This window comes from Choloepus didactylus, chromosome 16 (genome assembly GCF_015220235.1).
Source record: "Choloepus didactylus isolate mChoDid1 chromosome 16, mChoDid1.pri, whole genome shotgun sequence".
NCBI lineage: Eukaryota > Metazoa > Chordata > Mammalia > Pilosa > Megalonychidae > Choloepus > Choloepus didactylus.
Window position 1 is genome coordinate 30,096,445 of NC_051322.1, and position 15,795 is coordinate 30,112,239.

The following is a 15,795-nucleotide window of genomic DNA, read 5'->3' on the forward strand; positions in this document are numbered from 1 at the left end:
TCGAGGGCTAGAGCCTGGGCAGGTATGTGTAACACACACACACACAGATACATATACATACATGCGCACATATATATATTCTCCAGGTGATTCTAATACAGCCAGGGTTAAGAACCACGACATAGACCACTGTTTCCCAAACTTGTCTGGACTTTAGAATCACCTTTTAAAAATTCCAAAGCTCAAGCCCTACACCAGACCAATTAAATCACAGGCTCTGCAGTGGTGGTGCAGGCACAGACACTGGTGTTTTTTGCTTTTTTTTTTTTTTTTTGAAGCTCCCCAGGTGATTCCAGGGTGAAGATAAGTTTGGAAAGTACAGCATAGACTCTAAGCTCCAAGAAAGCCTCGTCTGTCTCTTGCCATTTTTATTATAATTTTCCTGCAACCCCTACCTTAACTATTTGTTAAACTGAATTGAATTTTTAGATACCTCCATTATCAGGATGTCCTTTACAACTAACTATGCCTCCTGGAGCCCATGCCATCTGGGATGGTATGAATTCAACAAAGCTTGGCACAGAATGCATACATTTCATACAAACTGCATTCTGCTGTCTTACTGGCAAACCCAGTCCTAGGCATTGCTGTTTCTCCTGTTGGTGGCTTCAGACAAAAACCCCTCCAGCTCCCTCTCCTCAGCATATCTGAAAACTGGGATGGCTTTTAAGCACTCTGGTGCCCAGAGGTGAATTTAGGATCAGAGTGATCTCTACTCCCTGCAGAAGATGGCTGGTTCACTCACCAGTCAGAAAGGGCTCGCATTTTAAGAAGCATGCAGATAAGATGGATGGAAAACACTATTAATCCCTCACTTCACAACCCTGACATTGTGCACCTTGATTTACCTAACAAGTGAGGGTGAGTTTACTCTGTTGCACATGCACATGGTGGAGAATACTTAAAGGATTTCTACTGTGAATCCTTCTGTGGAAATACTGATGCTTATAGAGTACGCTTCCTTTTAAAAGAGTTAGGCCTACAAAATCATTAATTAAAACTTAGAAAAATGAGCTCAGTCTCTTCTTTCTGAGATGACCTCTTCAGTCAGCTGGTGTTTTAATTAGGGATGGGCTGGAAGTTAAGAGAACTGGGCTCTAGATGCTGAGCCACCTTAAATTCCCTGGATGATCTTGAGCAAGTTATTTGATCTGCAGATTCTGCATTTATAAAACAAAGGAATAAACACTCTTGAAGATGATCTTCTTCCAGCTCAAACATCATGCGGTTCTCATTCTCTGGTGGACAATGATATCAGTCTTGTGGAAATGGCTGAGTTTATTACTTTTGTTTTCCTAGAAATGGATATTTCTATATTTGGGAGAGAGTACCTTAAGTATCCAATTCCATAAAACATAGATTAAGTAACTAATACATGCACCATAGTACATTAGACAAGAAAGATAGCCTATGCTGATAAAATGAATGAGGAAAACAATTATGCATCGAATCATGATTCTAGACAGAACAAGAGAGGTGCTATTGCACAAAACCACAGAGGAGGCAGCTTGGAGTGTTTAAAAAAGAATGCCCAGAATAAATAATAAAGTTACTTCCATCGGGGATGGGAAAACCTGAACAACCTGGAATCAAATTTGTCTTGTGTGCCCTTCCAGAAACAAGCTTATGATCACACCATAATCAGCCCTGTATGTGTGCGTGCGTTCCCGGGGCCTGCCCCTGGATCTACAGCTTTACAACACCCCCTGTTTTAGGTATCCATTTCTGGAAAGGAAAGATCTTATTTCAAATAATCTAAGTTTAAGTCAATATAGTTTTAGATTACTGAAATCTGGCATTGCTTTTGGTGGTGATAATTAAATTTAATATATTATGGAACCAAATCCTGCTCTGATTATTTCTTACCAAGAGGAAAGGTGGAATGGAAGACAAGGAGGTTATTTAATATATTATGGAAGTCAAATCCTGAAATCAGCTGTGTAGAGTAAAACACTGTATTGTTTGCTGGCTAAAGAAGAGAGAAAAGTCAGCAGTAAAAGGACTGAGAAATAGATTTTTGGTTCTGGGGATCTGCCTTTGAATAAACTGAAGAGAGAAGCCAGGGAATTTTTTACTGCCTCTTATTCCATAAATGCATTTCAGCTTCACTTTCAAAGACTACTCACAAGATAAGGGGTTTTTTAGGATTAACAAATTCACTGGATAACTTTTGAAGAATGAAGTGTGCACACAGATTTAGAAACCAAGCTTTGAGCTTTTAATTGAAGTACTTTAATAAACCAAGAGCATTCTCACTTTGGACTCACACTCCCTATCATCCTTCATCAAGAGTCCTAACAAAATTAATAAGTATCTAAGTCTTTTTTGTCTTTAATCTCCATTCAGCTCAAGAAAATGGTAAAGCATAGAAAAATGGGCAGTTATTCAGGTGACAAGCATGCCCAGAACTAGTTACCAGAAAAAATTCTCATCAACAGTGTAAAGAATGGTATCTCTCCTTTTCTTTGCAACCCTAACGTTCTTCGCCCTGTCATTGTGATGTACACCCATCACTGACTTTATTACACTGCAGATGGGGGGTTGTTACAGCCCTCTTCGAGTGTACACTGCTTGTATTAGAACTCAATGATAATTAACCAAGAAATTTTTCATTTTATCTTCCCCAATCCAAAAAGCTCAAAGCAGTTTACTGTAGTATCATTGTTTTATATTTCTCACCTCCACTTCCTAAATGGTTTACTGCAATCAGCTTCCTTATTCTCATTTTACAAATAAAATCATTTCATATTGCTGAACTACTCCATCCCTTCTTTTCTTTTGAAAGAGCTGTAATACTTTACTGTTCTGAGTCTTCTAAAAAGTCCCAGATGCTTTGTTAAAACCCACAACATCTTGAAGACAACGTCCTGGTTCCTATGACAAGTACAGGAATTTGGTCAGTTAATTCTGTCTGAACTCCCCATGGCTCTCACATACGTTAAGTGAGACTGAAGAATAATATCTCTTATTATTCTCAAAATGGCTGGGGAAAAAACTCAAATTCAGATAAATGGAAAAGTTGACAACAGAAATATAGAAAGTGGCCCTGATGGATCTCAAATAAGTACACCTCTTTAGAAAAGTCAGCTTTAACAGCCCAAGTTACTGATAAATAAAAGAAAGCTGGACTTGTACCTAAAGTGAATCGTTCTGGAGGAATTAATTTACTTCATTTCACGCTCAAGAGTTTTCAGACATCATAGCTCATAAATTCCTATAGCTGGTGGGACTTTCTCGTGATTCTGCCTCCAAACAAAATCACAAAGGGTACCATTTCTGGGGGGGTAGAAAATTTGTCCCTTTAAAGTTAATTAAGTCATCTATCATTTCTTCCCAAAGGGATCAGTCACAATCTAGACTACCTGGGAATGGAGGGACAGATCTGCTCCTTGAAGGACAAATTAAAACCTAATTGGGGGATTTCTGTTTCTAACAATATAGAGAACTAGGTTATAGTCATTCTTTTCTATGTGTGAAATATTGTAAAATTTAAATGAAAACCTGCTGGATAAATCATCATGGAACACACAAAAGGCTCCATGGTATGGGAAGGTCTCCAAAATGCTGGTAGGGAAAACCCCTCTGGACAGGCCCTTCTAGAGAAGTAGGTGCTTGCTGCCCACACCTCCCTCCCTTTACCCAAAGGCCACAACCTTGGAGGGTGAGATGGACCTGCTGCTCTTTGGGCAGCAGCTACCTTCCGAAAGAGGACAGCCATGATTCCAGAGAGGAGAGGGCTGGGACAAGAGCCCCCAGGAAAACCAGACGAGGCTCTGGTACATGGTTGAGGAGGACTCCCACCACTCCATGCCCCTTTCCAAACCTTTTATATCTCAGAAAATACATTTTTCCCACTGTAAAATTCTCCGGCTTCATGAAAGTTGGGGAAAAAACATCTATAAGTTGGAGCAGGATAGAAGGGAAAATACATACAGAGGCTGATCTCAAGGATATGTGGACAGGCATAAGGCTTCTAAAACCCAGAAAGGATCATAAAGTCTCTTCTGAAACACGATATTCCAGGAGAGTCATCTAGGAAGGCCACCTCGACTTCTGAGCCTGGACCCGATCAGCCTCCACAGGGGGTAGACTTGGCTGTGGGGGAGAAATTCTGCTTTTCATGTGGAAATGTTGGCAGCCCATGTTGAATGAAAAAAACCTTTCCCAGCTAAAATAGATAGATAGATAGATAGATAGATAGATAGATAGACAGACAGATAGATAGACAGACAGATAGATAGATAGACAGATTTTTTTTTTCTCTTAACAGTTGCTGAAATAGAAAGCATTTTGGTCCTCAATTCTCATCTTTCCTCAGGACGGTATGGATGTGAGGGAGATACCAGGTGGAGGCTGATGGGGCTCCAGACTCCACTCCTGCCTTGGCCCTCTCTGCAAGGCCACCTGCCTTACCTGGAAAAGCCTGAAGGATCAACCCCTTCTATGTCGGGGAATAGATCTACCTCCAGCTGGGTCCAGTTTGTGACTCTGCTTTCCAGCTGTGACTGGGACGGTATGTTGAGGGTGGATGGAGGAGAAGGTTCTCTAGTCATTGGCAGGCAGAGGAGCTGGTGACTCATGCCCTCTCCAGCCAGTTCCTAACATACTCCTTCCTTCCATCTCCCTTCCATCAGACCAGACTCTCTTCATCTCCTTCCAGCAGCAGGGAACTGGGTAACCTGAACCAACCTTCCCTCTGAACACTACAAAGAACCCTGGATGAAATATTTTAAAAATCTTCCCCAAAGCACTGAAAAGCTAAAAAAGATAGGAGGGATTTCAGGTTGAAGATCTAGGAGAAGGAGATCCAGAGACAGGAGCCTGTGTATTAGGGGCCAGTTTTACCCAGTGTGGGGGACCTGTCAACCCAAAGGAGGCAGTGGAGCCTGAGCAGCACTTCTGGCAGCCTCATGGGGTCAGGGGTCCAGAGCCTCCCTAGGATTAAGGTCCTGGTGAACCACTTCACATTCAGAGTTGAGACCCCAAAGAGCTAGACCCTAGGAGTAAAAAAAAACAAAAAATAAACTAGTGTGGCTTCATGTTATCTGGGTGACCTAGAAAATCTCAAGGCCCCAAATTGGATTAATGTGATCCAGTATTGCTAATACCCTCAAAAGGCCTGTGTAAACTATTTAAATCCTCTCTAAAACTCTTGTCACCTTTACCATTATCAGCCCAAGCCTCAAATTACTACATTTCATCAAATGTGAGATGTATTATTATATGATGCACTATTATTCTACGTAGTAGTGAAAAAAAGCTACCAACCATAATCATAAGTCTATCACTTGTAAAATGTATTCTGATTTCAAAAATTAAAATGTGAAAAATGTACATAATAAAATTGATTAAACATGGCATTTATTCAAATAATTTTTCAAATGCAACATCCAGCACAGCATTGGACTCAGAACAAACAACAGACAAAAGAAACACATAGGTATTCCAGATGGAAAAATTACTGGACAAAGAATGTGAAACTATGCTTACAATCTCATGGTGATAAAAGCCCGACTTAAAATTTCCAACCAGGAACCAGAAACTATATAAACTAACATTACAGATGTGAAATAGAATTAGAAATTCTAGAACTGAAATTCAGTAATCGAAATTTAGATGCAGCCTAAGAGAGAAATTGTGACTTGAAAGTTAGGTCAGAAGAAACTATTTAAGGGTGTCGTCTGGAGAGAAATAAAAGAAGAAAATACTGAAGAGAGGATAAGATATAAAAGATACAGGGAAGACACTTAAGGTGGTAAAATTACCTTTCACCCTAGTTCTCTCAGAAATAGGCAGTAGAGTTCAGAGGAAGTTGCTAATATTCTTAAACCTAGCTCCCTCAAATTCCAATCACAGAACTGAAGCAGGTCACTTTGGCAAAGATCCAGAGAGAGTATACAGTGGTTACATGTGGATGTAACTGTCATTAAGTTATTTTACCTTTTTGTACATCACTTTCCATGTATGTAAACTGAAATAGTAACAGCACCTCTTCACAGACCTGAAACATGGCACTCAAAATGTTGAAATCATGGGCCATTAGGGTTGGATGGAATGCTTCATAAAATGCTCACCATACCTTTGAGATCAGAGACGTATATTATTTTCCCTGAAAAATAGATTTTCTACATACAGATTTAAAAAAAAACAAACACTAAACTCAAATAGAGAAATGAACAGATAATTCAGAAAAAAATTCAAATAGGTAACAATCTTATAGGAAAATATTTAGCCACATTGGCAACTAAAATGTAAATAAAGGCAAAGACATATTTTTCACCTTAGCATATAAGTAATTGTTTAAAAACAAAATATTCTATGCTATCAATATAATGTAAACCAGTACACCATTTTTGGAAAGCAATTTGTTAACATAGGACATTCACACCCTTTGGCAGAGTAATTTCACTGTCTGGTATTTTATGCTAACAAAATAATACAAACCGTAGAAGACATGTGGACACAAAGTTGCTTGCTGCAATGACATAACAGTAAGAAATTGGAAACAAACTCAAGTCCATTACTAGCAAAATGCTATGATAAATGCATGCACTGCCAAGTACTGAATTACACAGCCATTAAATTTTGTTTTAAATCAAGATAAAAATTAAAGTTATATATACCATGTGATCTCAATTGTGTTTTAAAGTGAGCTGAGAAAAAAAATGCTACAAATAAACATGCCAACATATGATCGGGGTCCAAGGAACACAAGCAGGATATTTTATTCTTCTTGCTACTTTTCATAGTGAGTATGCATTACTGACTACTAAATAGAGAAAAAATATTTCATTCTAATTATTTATAGTAAAGACAATGTAAAAGAGCATTAAAGGAAGTTCTATAAAATAATCTCAACCACCAAACAAACTGTTCAATTTTTTCATGGTTGTTTTAGTTTTATCTGGTGTGCACACACACCTTTGGCTCCAATATAATCAGTCTGAATCAATTATTATTTCTATCAGGATTAGATAACCTGGAAATGAGACAAAGCATCAAACCTTTTTCCTGCCTTGGCCTCCCTCCACCAAACACTGGCAGCTAAGAAGACAGAACAGCACTGAATGTCAGTGGGATGGAACAAACTCCTGGTTTCTAGCCCCAGTCTTGCTGACCACTGTAACTCTGGCAAGCCATTTAACCTCTCTCAGCCTCAGTCTCCCCATCTATACAATGGGGCGAGAGGAGGGCTGGTCAGTGACCTCTAAAATCCCTTCCAAGTCTACTCTCCCACTCTCTGTGATCATGTATAGATTTGAACCAAGATCTCCAAACAGATCTCAACTCCTGAAAAGTTTTATAAAAATCAAATCCATTTAAATGCACATGGAAGAATGGCTTTAAAAAAAAATCCCTCCCACAGCAAATCTTGTTGTAGTCTTTTTATTTGTATGAACTCTAGACGTTGACATACTGGCAGATGGGTTTCACAAAGACTCAGACACATTTACATACTACAGCAATGACTGAGCACTCCCTTTTTCTCATTGAAGCCAGGTCATCAGACTAAGGAAAATGAGTGAATTAATCAGAGTCTGAATTACAGATTGTTTTTATGTTTTATTATTTTAATTTTTAAGAACTTGAGTTAGTTGCCATAAAAGATATTCCCATGCTAATTGGACTATTTTAATGCAAGGAAAAGTCTCTTTCCAAGCTTGGGTATTCCAAATTAGAAATGAAATCTTACTGTAAACTTTTCAAATACCATTATAGTGACCTGAAAAAGAGATTCTTTGGCTTTCTAAAGCAATAACTTGGACACTGGGAGAGACTTGCTTACAATGTGCAGTAAGTTACTTCTATCCACCAGTGAACTCACAGATCCTCCTGCTAAACTTGAACTCATTTTGCCCTTTTCATTCTACCCTAGAAAGATGCTGCTGATGCTGAACCAGAGTTGCTGAAGATATAGAAGTCCTTAATTTTGAGGGCAGATATTAGCAGAAGTACAGGTCACCCTGTATCTAACAATTCTATTTTAATCCATGCTCTCTACTGAAGCTGATTCTTTGAGAAGCTTCTCTGAGCTCCTGCCAATCAGAGGTGGAAGACAGTCCCAGGTTTCCTACTCAAGCAGCCATAGCTGTCCAGTCCAGTCCTCAAAATCTATTCCAGAGGCAACTTAACCAGGAAGCAAATGATACTTAAACCTCAGAGCCCCTCAAGTGCAGGACCCTTCCAAGGCCTGAGAGGGGCCCTGGCAACATGGTCACCTGGTCATTTTGTCTTGTTCTTAAAGACGACGCCTCAAATTACATAAGCCTCAAATACCAGCAAACCTGGATCCTGCCCAGCCTTTCCTCCCACCCCCACCAGCCACTTCCCAAGCAGCAGGTGAGGAGAACTTTGTAGGCTGCTGAGAGTAATTTCTAAGAGTTTGGGCAATGACGACTGTGTTATCCACACTTCTGGTAATAAATCAGTCACATGCTAGGGGAAGAATCTGAGTGTTTTGTTTTGCTGTTGGTAGCGGTGCCTGCCTGAAAAGACTGATTTAACAACATGATGACCAGACTGGAACATATGGTCTGACAAAGGATGTTTACTCCCATTTAGGAATTTACTTATATAGAAAGTTCTACAAAGTTAATTATACAAAGTTAATTATACATTTACTAAGTCACCTTTATTGAAAAGAATCAAGTACAATAAATAAGGCCCCTCCCAGAAAAGTGGGCACAATTATACACCATGGTATATATTAACCAATACCCCTTAGAACAACAGGAGGGATTTTGTTCCCCAGGAGGCACCTGGCACAGTCTAGAGACATTTTTGATGTCACAACTGGGGAGTTAGGGAGTGTGTGCTACTGACATCTAGTGGGTAGAGAGGCCAGGGCTGCTGCTAACCATCCTACAATGCACAGGACAGCCCCCACTCCAAAGGATTCTCCAGCCCCCGATGTCAACAGTGCCCAGGTTTTGCCCTAAAATAACGGCATGCATTAGTAAAGAAGCAAGGACTCCCTCTGAAAAGTGATAAACCTTTAAACCTTAGAGTAGGGCATGTGAACACCAGGTTGACAGGTGGCTCACCGAGAGCTACTATCTGACTTCAGCCACCACACCACAATGAAAAGCAATGAAGAGTCCAGACTTTTAGGGATTATGAGACTGTAAAGGCCCTTGCCAAGGGTGGCTGTGTGAGTAGGTGGTGGCACAATTTCAGGAGCACCAGAAAAGGCATTTTGCCTGTCCAATTACTTCCAACACCCACTTGTCTGTGCCTGAAATCCTTCTCATGGTGGACAAAGCCTTTCATTGCATAATGAGGCTTAAAGTACAAAGACCCCTGGAACAGAGAACACAGTGACCTATATTCATATTCAAGAGCAAGTGACTGATGACAGATTTCTTTTTTCCCTGATACCAGTTATGATACAACAAAAGGGTTGGATTAGCTGAAAGTGGTAGAGGGGAAGGGAGGACAGGCCCTGATAAGGCAGGGAGAGGGTGACGAAATGGGCATAGGAGACACTGAAATAAATGTCACCTACTCTACAGACTGTTTAAGCCTCAGCCTGCAAGAGAGAGGAGAAAAAAGTCACATTCTTGGCCTTGAAGATTACAGTCAAGTTCAGCTCAGGTGAAAAAACTCCAGGAATGCTTTAAAGAATGGTAGGGACACAGTGCTCACCCCAGAGCTAGAAAGGAGCTAAGGGTCCTTACTGACTCTGGGATCACAGTGCACCCCAAACTGAGCTGCCAGAGGCCCCCCACTAGCCCAGTCCTGGAAAACGCTGAGGCAACACTTCTTTGTTGAATGAATGGAAACTACTGCAGATGAATTCTATCAAATTCTTAAAGATCTCTAAAGATGGTTTGTTTTCACTGATACCTCTGCTTACAGCATTTCCCTCATTTTGGCGGGGAGGAGTCTTGTTCATCTTCTTTACCTATCTGAATCCTACTCCATCCTGCAAGGCCAGTTTATGTTTTCTCCATAAATTCCTGACTCGGGCCTCCATTGGTTTCCTCCCCTCTTCTTATAAGCACATACAGGGCCAACAAGTCCATTCAGCTAGTGTTTACCCTGTTTCTTATTTATCTTTTATAATGGGGCTACTTCCAAGAAAGATATAAATAAAATGAAGATTAAAAAAAAAAAAAAGAAAGATATAGCGGGGCTTTTGAGTTCACAACAAAAGTAACATAACGTAGTTTTAAAAAGAACTTAAAAGGGAGATCAGAAACCATTTAGGAAAAAAAAGGTCATTATACCAGGAGGCTGGGACAAAGCAGTAAGCAGGGAGTTCTGGGGACCAAGGTAAAGAGAGAGACACTAACAAAACGAGTTCTCCCTGCATGATAAACGGAAAACCTCAGTTCCACGAGGGGAGATTTGCTTTCTCTGACATTATATTCTAGAAGGAAGTTACTCCTGGCTTTTCATACATGCTGCCCAAGCTGTAGTTTTCTGTGTTTTCCTTGAGAACTCCATTAAGTCTTTTAGGACAAAGACTACATCTTAAACGACATTTCCCTGACAACAGCCTGTGCAACATTGTAAGTGCTCAAATACTTGCCAGTAGATTGAGGACCCACAATTTTCTTGCCAATCTGGATATTCTAGTGAACCTCAGGATCCCAAGAGTATCTGAGTAATAGAGTCACGAAATCTCTTAGCAGAAAGAGCCCCCAGACCATCTTATTCCACACCTTTGTTCCCAGTCATGGGCAAAAATGGGATTTTCAAGACACCATCACCCCAACACTGCTGGCTCCAGTTTGGAGGTGCTATCCTTAGCTTCACAATTCCCTCTCCCATGGGTTAATTCCTTTGTTTAGTTGATTGTCCTTTATCTATCTTTCCATGCACACCACAGACTGCACCCATTGAGTGTCAAGGTTCTGGCTTATTAACCTTGGATTCCCTGTGATAACTAGTGCAGCACTTTACACAAAGGCACTGCTTATTATTATTTTTATTTTATGTAAGGAAACTGAACTGGAAATTGGTCCACCTTGCTCTGCTCTGACTTTACTCCCAAACCCTCATGCCACACCTTCCTACACCACACAATGAGCAGTCTAGAAAGGGTAAGAGAATGGTTCCTAAAGGAGTTGAAGATTCAAATGTCTGAAGACATTATATTCTCTCTCCCTTATCTCCACATGCCTCCTAATGGTTCACTGGGCACCCCTTCAGCAAAAAGCCGCTTTGCACTTAGTAGGTGATCAGTAAATAATACAATAAGAGGATCATAGCACAGCTGCCTTGAACACAGTAGGTTCTCAATAAGTATCTGTCAAATTGAGACGGTCGTGGCACATCAGCTTTGCACACAGTAGGTGCTCAATAAACATCTATTAAATTGAGGTGATCGTAGGACAGGTATATTGCATATAGTAGCCCCCAGGAAATGGCGATTAAATCCAACAGAAGCAGACACGGACTCCTCAGAGAACCCGGGCAGAGGTGACATTAATCAAGTCCCCTGCACAGACCCATGAATGGAAATGTGCGTCCGGAGTGCTAGAGTGCTGGATGGGCGCGTGACAGCGCGTGGTAGCGGCGGGTACCACGCGCATTCCAGACGCCGAGAGCCCACTGCCGGTTCCCGGCATCGATCACTGATCGTAATCCATTCCCCTCCCGGGGGCGGGAAGCGGCCGCCGCCTCCAATTGTCACTCGGGGGCCACACTGGGGTTCCGCCACAGCTCCATCCCGGGGCATCCGCCCACCCGGGCTTCTCCTGCGGTTCTGGAGAGTTGAAGGAAGAACAAAAGCAAAAGCCAGCCGGCCTTCCCGATTGCTTTTCTGATGGGGAGCAGCTCGGGAAGAGGCTGGGGAGCCGGCCCGCGACCAAGCTGTGATGTCAAAGCCAAGCCGCTGCCCGCGGCCGCTCGCCCTCCCCATCAAATTGGGGCTCGGGATCGCCGAGTCGGGGAAAAGCCGCGGGGCTTCCTCACTCCCGGCCCTCCCGGGCACCCCGCCGCGAGCCCCCGCCCTGGGGCCACGGAGAGAGAGTGTGGGCGCCTCGGACCGGCGGGGCGTGGGGGGCGCTGCCTTAACCCTTAGGGAGGAAAGGAGGCAGAAGGGGAGGATGCTAGGGGACTGGGGCAGAGCCCTGGGCGATATCCGAATCTGAACTCGCAAAGAGAAGCGCTCCTCCGCGACCCCAAAAGCGCGGGACTGACCCTGGTAGTGGGGGTCCCTTGGCGGAGCCCAGTCCCTATCCACCCACCCCGCCCCTCCCACCCACACCCCCACCGCCTACACACACACGCACACACGCATCCGCCAGGAAGCCCACCCGCAATCTTCCCAGCCAAACCGCGGATCCAGGAACCAGACCCGGCGCGTGCGGGTCTACGAGGGCGGCTGGGGTCGTTCCTGCGGGAAACACCCCTCCGCTTGGAAACGCGCTAGTTTAGTATTTGCTTGGAATTTTTTTTTTTTTTTTTTAAGATGAGGTGGAGAGTGCGGAGAGAGCAAGAGAATATCATTTCTTCCTTGCTCCGCGTCTTCTTCAGAGCCGGCTGAACTCCGAAAGCAGCAGGCAAGAGGGAGAAGAAAGCAAAAGAAGGGGGAGCCACTTACCCCCGGCAGAACCCCGAGAGCGCGGCCGCCCGGGAGCGAGCGGCGCCTTTGTCTGCGGCCGCGGCGCCGGCGCGCTCGGCCAGGCGGGTCCCAGCCCCGGCGCGCGGCGAGCTCCTGCGGGCGCCCAGACAGCCCGGCTGGCGACTCCCGCTCGGGCTCCGGCTCCAGCTCAGGGTACCGCTCCGGCTCCCGCCCGTGCCGCCCGCACTCGCCGCCGCCGCGGCTCCGCCCCGAGCCAGGCCCCGCCCCCGCCGCGCTGCGAGAGCCGCCAGTCAGCGCCCGGCCCCCACCTGCTGCGGCGGCCGACGCGCGGGGCGCCTGGGCCCTGGGCGGCGGGGGGCGGCCTCTCCTCCCGCCCGCAGCCTCCCGGGCTTCTCGGCCGCGCAGCCCCCGGGCTGAGCGCGCGCAGTGTGGACCAGCCGTTTCCGTCCAGCCCCTCGGAGGAAACCTCACCTGAGGAGCCGGGCGCCTGCGTTTTCGGACTCTGCTCGTCGAGTCCCGGGGCAGCCTGGCTTTCCTGCCCTGGAGCACGGTCCGTGGAGTCCCGGGACACCTTAGAAACCCTTCCTGGCTCCAGCTCGGAGGAGGTTCCGGCTCAGGCGCCGTCCGGGAGGGAGGGAGCCGCGTGAGGGCGGGAAGCGGGGTCTTCCCCAGCCCCGGGCGAAACTCGGCCAATGCGCCGGGTCGGCCGGGTGCTGGTGTAGTGGCCCGGGTAGGGGTGAGAGAGAAGGAGCCCGAGGGAACCGGGCTGCGGACTTGGAGGGGATCCGTGGCCGGCCGGCTCCGGAACGGGGGAGACCCGGGGCGGAGGGCGAGGGGCATAGACCACACGCACTTGCGCGGGTCCCGAGCGAGCCTCGAGTCCGCTCGTTTGCCCCTCTAGGATGGAACTAAACGTTGCGCTTTCTGGAACAAACACTTTGAAAACCAGAGAAAAGGAACAGGAAAAACCACAAGATCCACAACACTGGTGGTAACGGGTGTTTATGTGGTGCCTTCCCGAAAGCCCAAAGCGGTCCTCACTAATTAGGGGCATTACTGAATACCTGCACCCCATTCGGATGGTGAGGAGCCGCTTTTATAGGAAGAGAGAAATGTGAAAACCTAAATATTGTATGATGAAGTCACTAGTGGCTCCAGCTGCCCACAAGCCATCCCTTCTCCTAACTCCCAAAGCATTAAGTGGGAACCTCACTTTGACATTTCATAAGGTCTGCTTTGTACTGTGGTTATTTCTGTGTTATCCCCCAATCCCCACGTCCTAGTGCAATTCTAGGTACATATAGGAGCTCAATAAATACTTGTTGAAATAATTGACGTATGCATCATATAATTGCAGTAATTGTAATGTGGGCAAAAATAAAAAGATTAAAAAATTATGAAATCATAATGGAAAATAAATTGAGTGGGTAGCACACCAATGGCCCTACAAAGCATAATAAATGTTAGCTATAATTATAATATAATGTAATTCATACCAATGTATATAGGTAATATGTTTAGGATTATAAGCTAAATTATAGACTGCTGTTATCTGGGCATTCATTAGTCTAAAAGGATGAGGAGAGAGTGTGTATCTCTGGAAACCAGTCTATGGAAAGACATCTCAATGTATCTTCCCCAAAGAAACTATTTATGCTTCCCTGATTTTCATTACAAATAAGTATTATCAATTCAGTGGGTATGCATAAGTATAAAATGTTCCTTGTTGATTTATTCTTTTTTATAACATCTCTTCTACAAAGGAAGAATAAGAGGCCCGGAGGATGCACATTTTATTCCAAATGGACAGAGAGGAAAAGGGCCCATCACAGCCAGCCCACCAGCAGCAGGGAGCGGGTTTGGGGCATCTGAATGGAGAGACTGACCCCAGACAACACCAGGAGAGCTCGGCAAGGTTCCCTTCTGGGTGTTTCAGATCAGTGTTTCAGATCAGTGTGAAACTGCTCTTGGGAGCAATGTGCTTGTCCAGTGTGATGATTTATCTCTTCCATTTAGCAACTAGGAGAATGTAATTTTCTCTTTGTGATGAGCATGAGTGAATGGCTCATGCATAGTGAATGGCCCTCCTCCAAACTGTGGGACAAGAGACTGTGAAATATGCCTTTTCATATCAGAGTCCATTACCACACAATGTGAGGGGAAATGAATAGGAACTGGGGTATTTACCCAGGCACCTCCAAAGGGTTTATATCACCTGGCGTCCTTTTCCTTTGGGTGCTGCTGTCAGGAAACAGATTATTCCTTACCTTTACCCCGTAGTGAAGACTCAGAGAAATAGCTGGCTGAGTTTGGGGTAAGTCCCCAGAAAATAACTGCACAGAGTCAGGACCTGGGAAAGTCACCAGGTCATTCTGTTTTAGGACTTTGTTTATTCCTGGGAAAAATTATACCAGTACTTCTCCATCCCCACACTGCCTATGACTAGATACTGCAAGCTGTTCCTCAGTGGCTAGGCCAGGGATACCAGTGTTTTGGGTGGTCCTGGAGGGTATGGGGTGGGTATGGGGTTGTAGCATCAAACAGGAAAAGTGCCTTGCCTGCCTCACTTAGGGTATTTAGTTGTAATTTTAAAAAATAGTATGCCGGCCAAATTCTCTCATGACACCTGTTTTTGTATTTTCTTCTTCTTTATTAAAAGAAGTTGTGGAATTACAGAACAATCATGCATAATATAGGAGCCCTATATACCACCCTGTTATCAACACCTTGCATTGGTGTGGAACATTTGTTGCAATTGATGAAAACACATTTTTATAATTGCTCTATTGACTATAGTCCATGGTTTATCTTAGGGTTCACTGTGTAGTGTAGTTCCATGGGTTTTTTTTTTTTTAATTTTTATTCTGTTACCATATGCACAACCTAACATTTCCCCCTTTAACCACATTCAGATATGTATTTTAGTGCTGTTACTTACGTTCGCAATGTTTGCCAAATTCTCCTCTCATGACACCCATTTTTGACTCGGGCCTTGTTGGAGGAGGGGAGGCAACTTAAATTTATTAAACGCGTTTTTTCCCCAGCCCTTCTACCCGAAAGAGGGGTTGGCACCAGGGCCAGTGATTCTGCATGTGGCCTCTTTCCCAGGTGTAAGAACTGGTTCCTCTGAGGACCCAACTGGGCCACGATTTCTAGAAGATGGACCCCCACAGCAGAGGCATATAAACAAGCCAATGCTGGGTCACATGCCCTTCTTGTCTCAAGTTGCTCCCCTTGGGGAAAGGCCTGACTTCCCTTCC

At 44.3% G+C, this 15,795-nt stretch overlaps 1 protein-coding gene across 2 annotated transcripts in view; it reads right to left on the reverse strand.

Annotated features, from left to right (window-relative positions):
* MAPK4 (mitogen-activated protein kinase 4) overlaps positions 1–13,139 on the reverse strand; it is a 159,456-nt gene extending 146,317 nt beyond the window's left edge. The window contains exon 1 of one of the 2 annotated variants that reach the window (XM_037806191.1): positions 13,007–13,139. The gene's annotated coding sequence lies outside the window, so the exon portion shown is untranslated. Of the gene's footprint in view, positions 1–12,553; positions 12,695–13,006 lie in introns of those variants that run through there. The other variant, XM_037806190.1, reaches the window with a different exon arrangement.
* Positions 13,140–15,795: the final 2,656 nt, after the last annotated feature.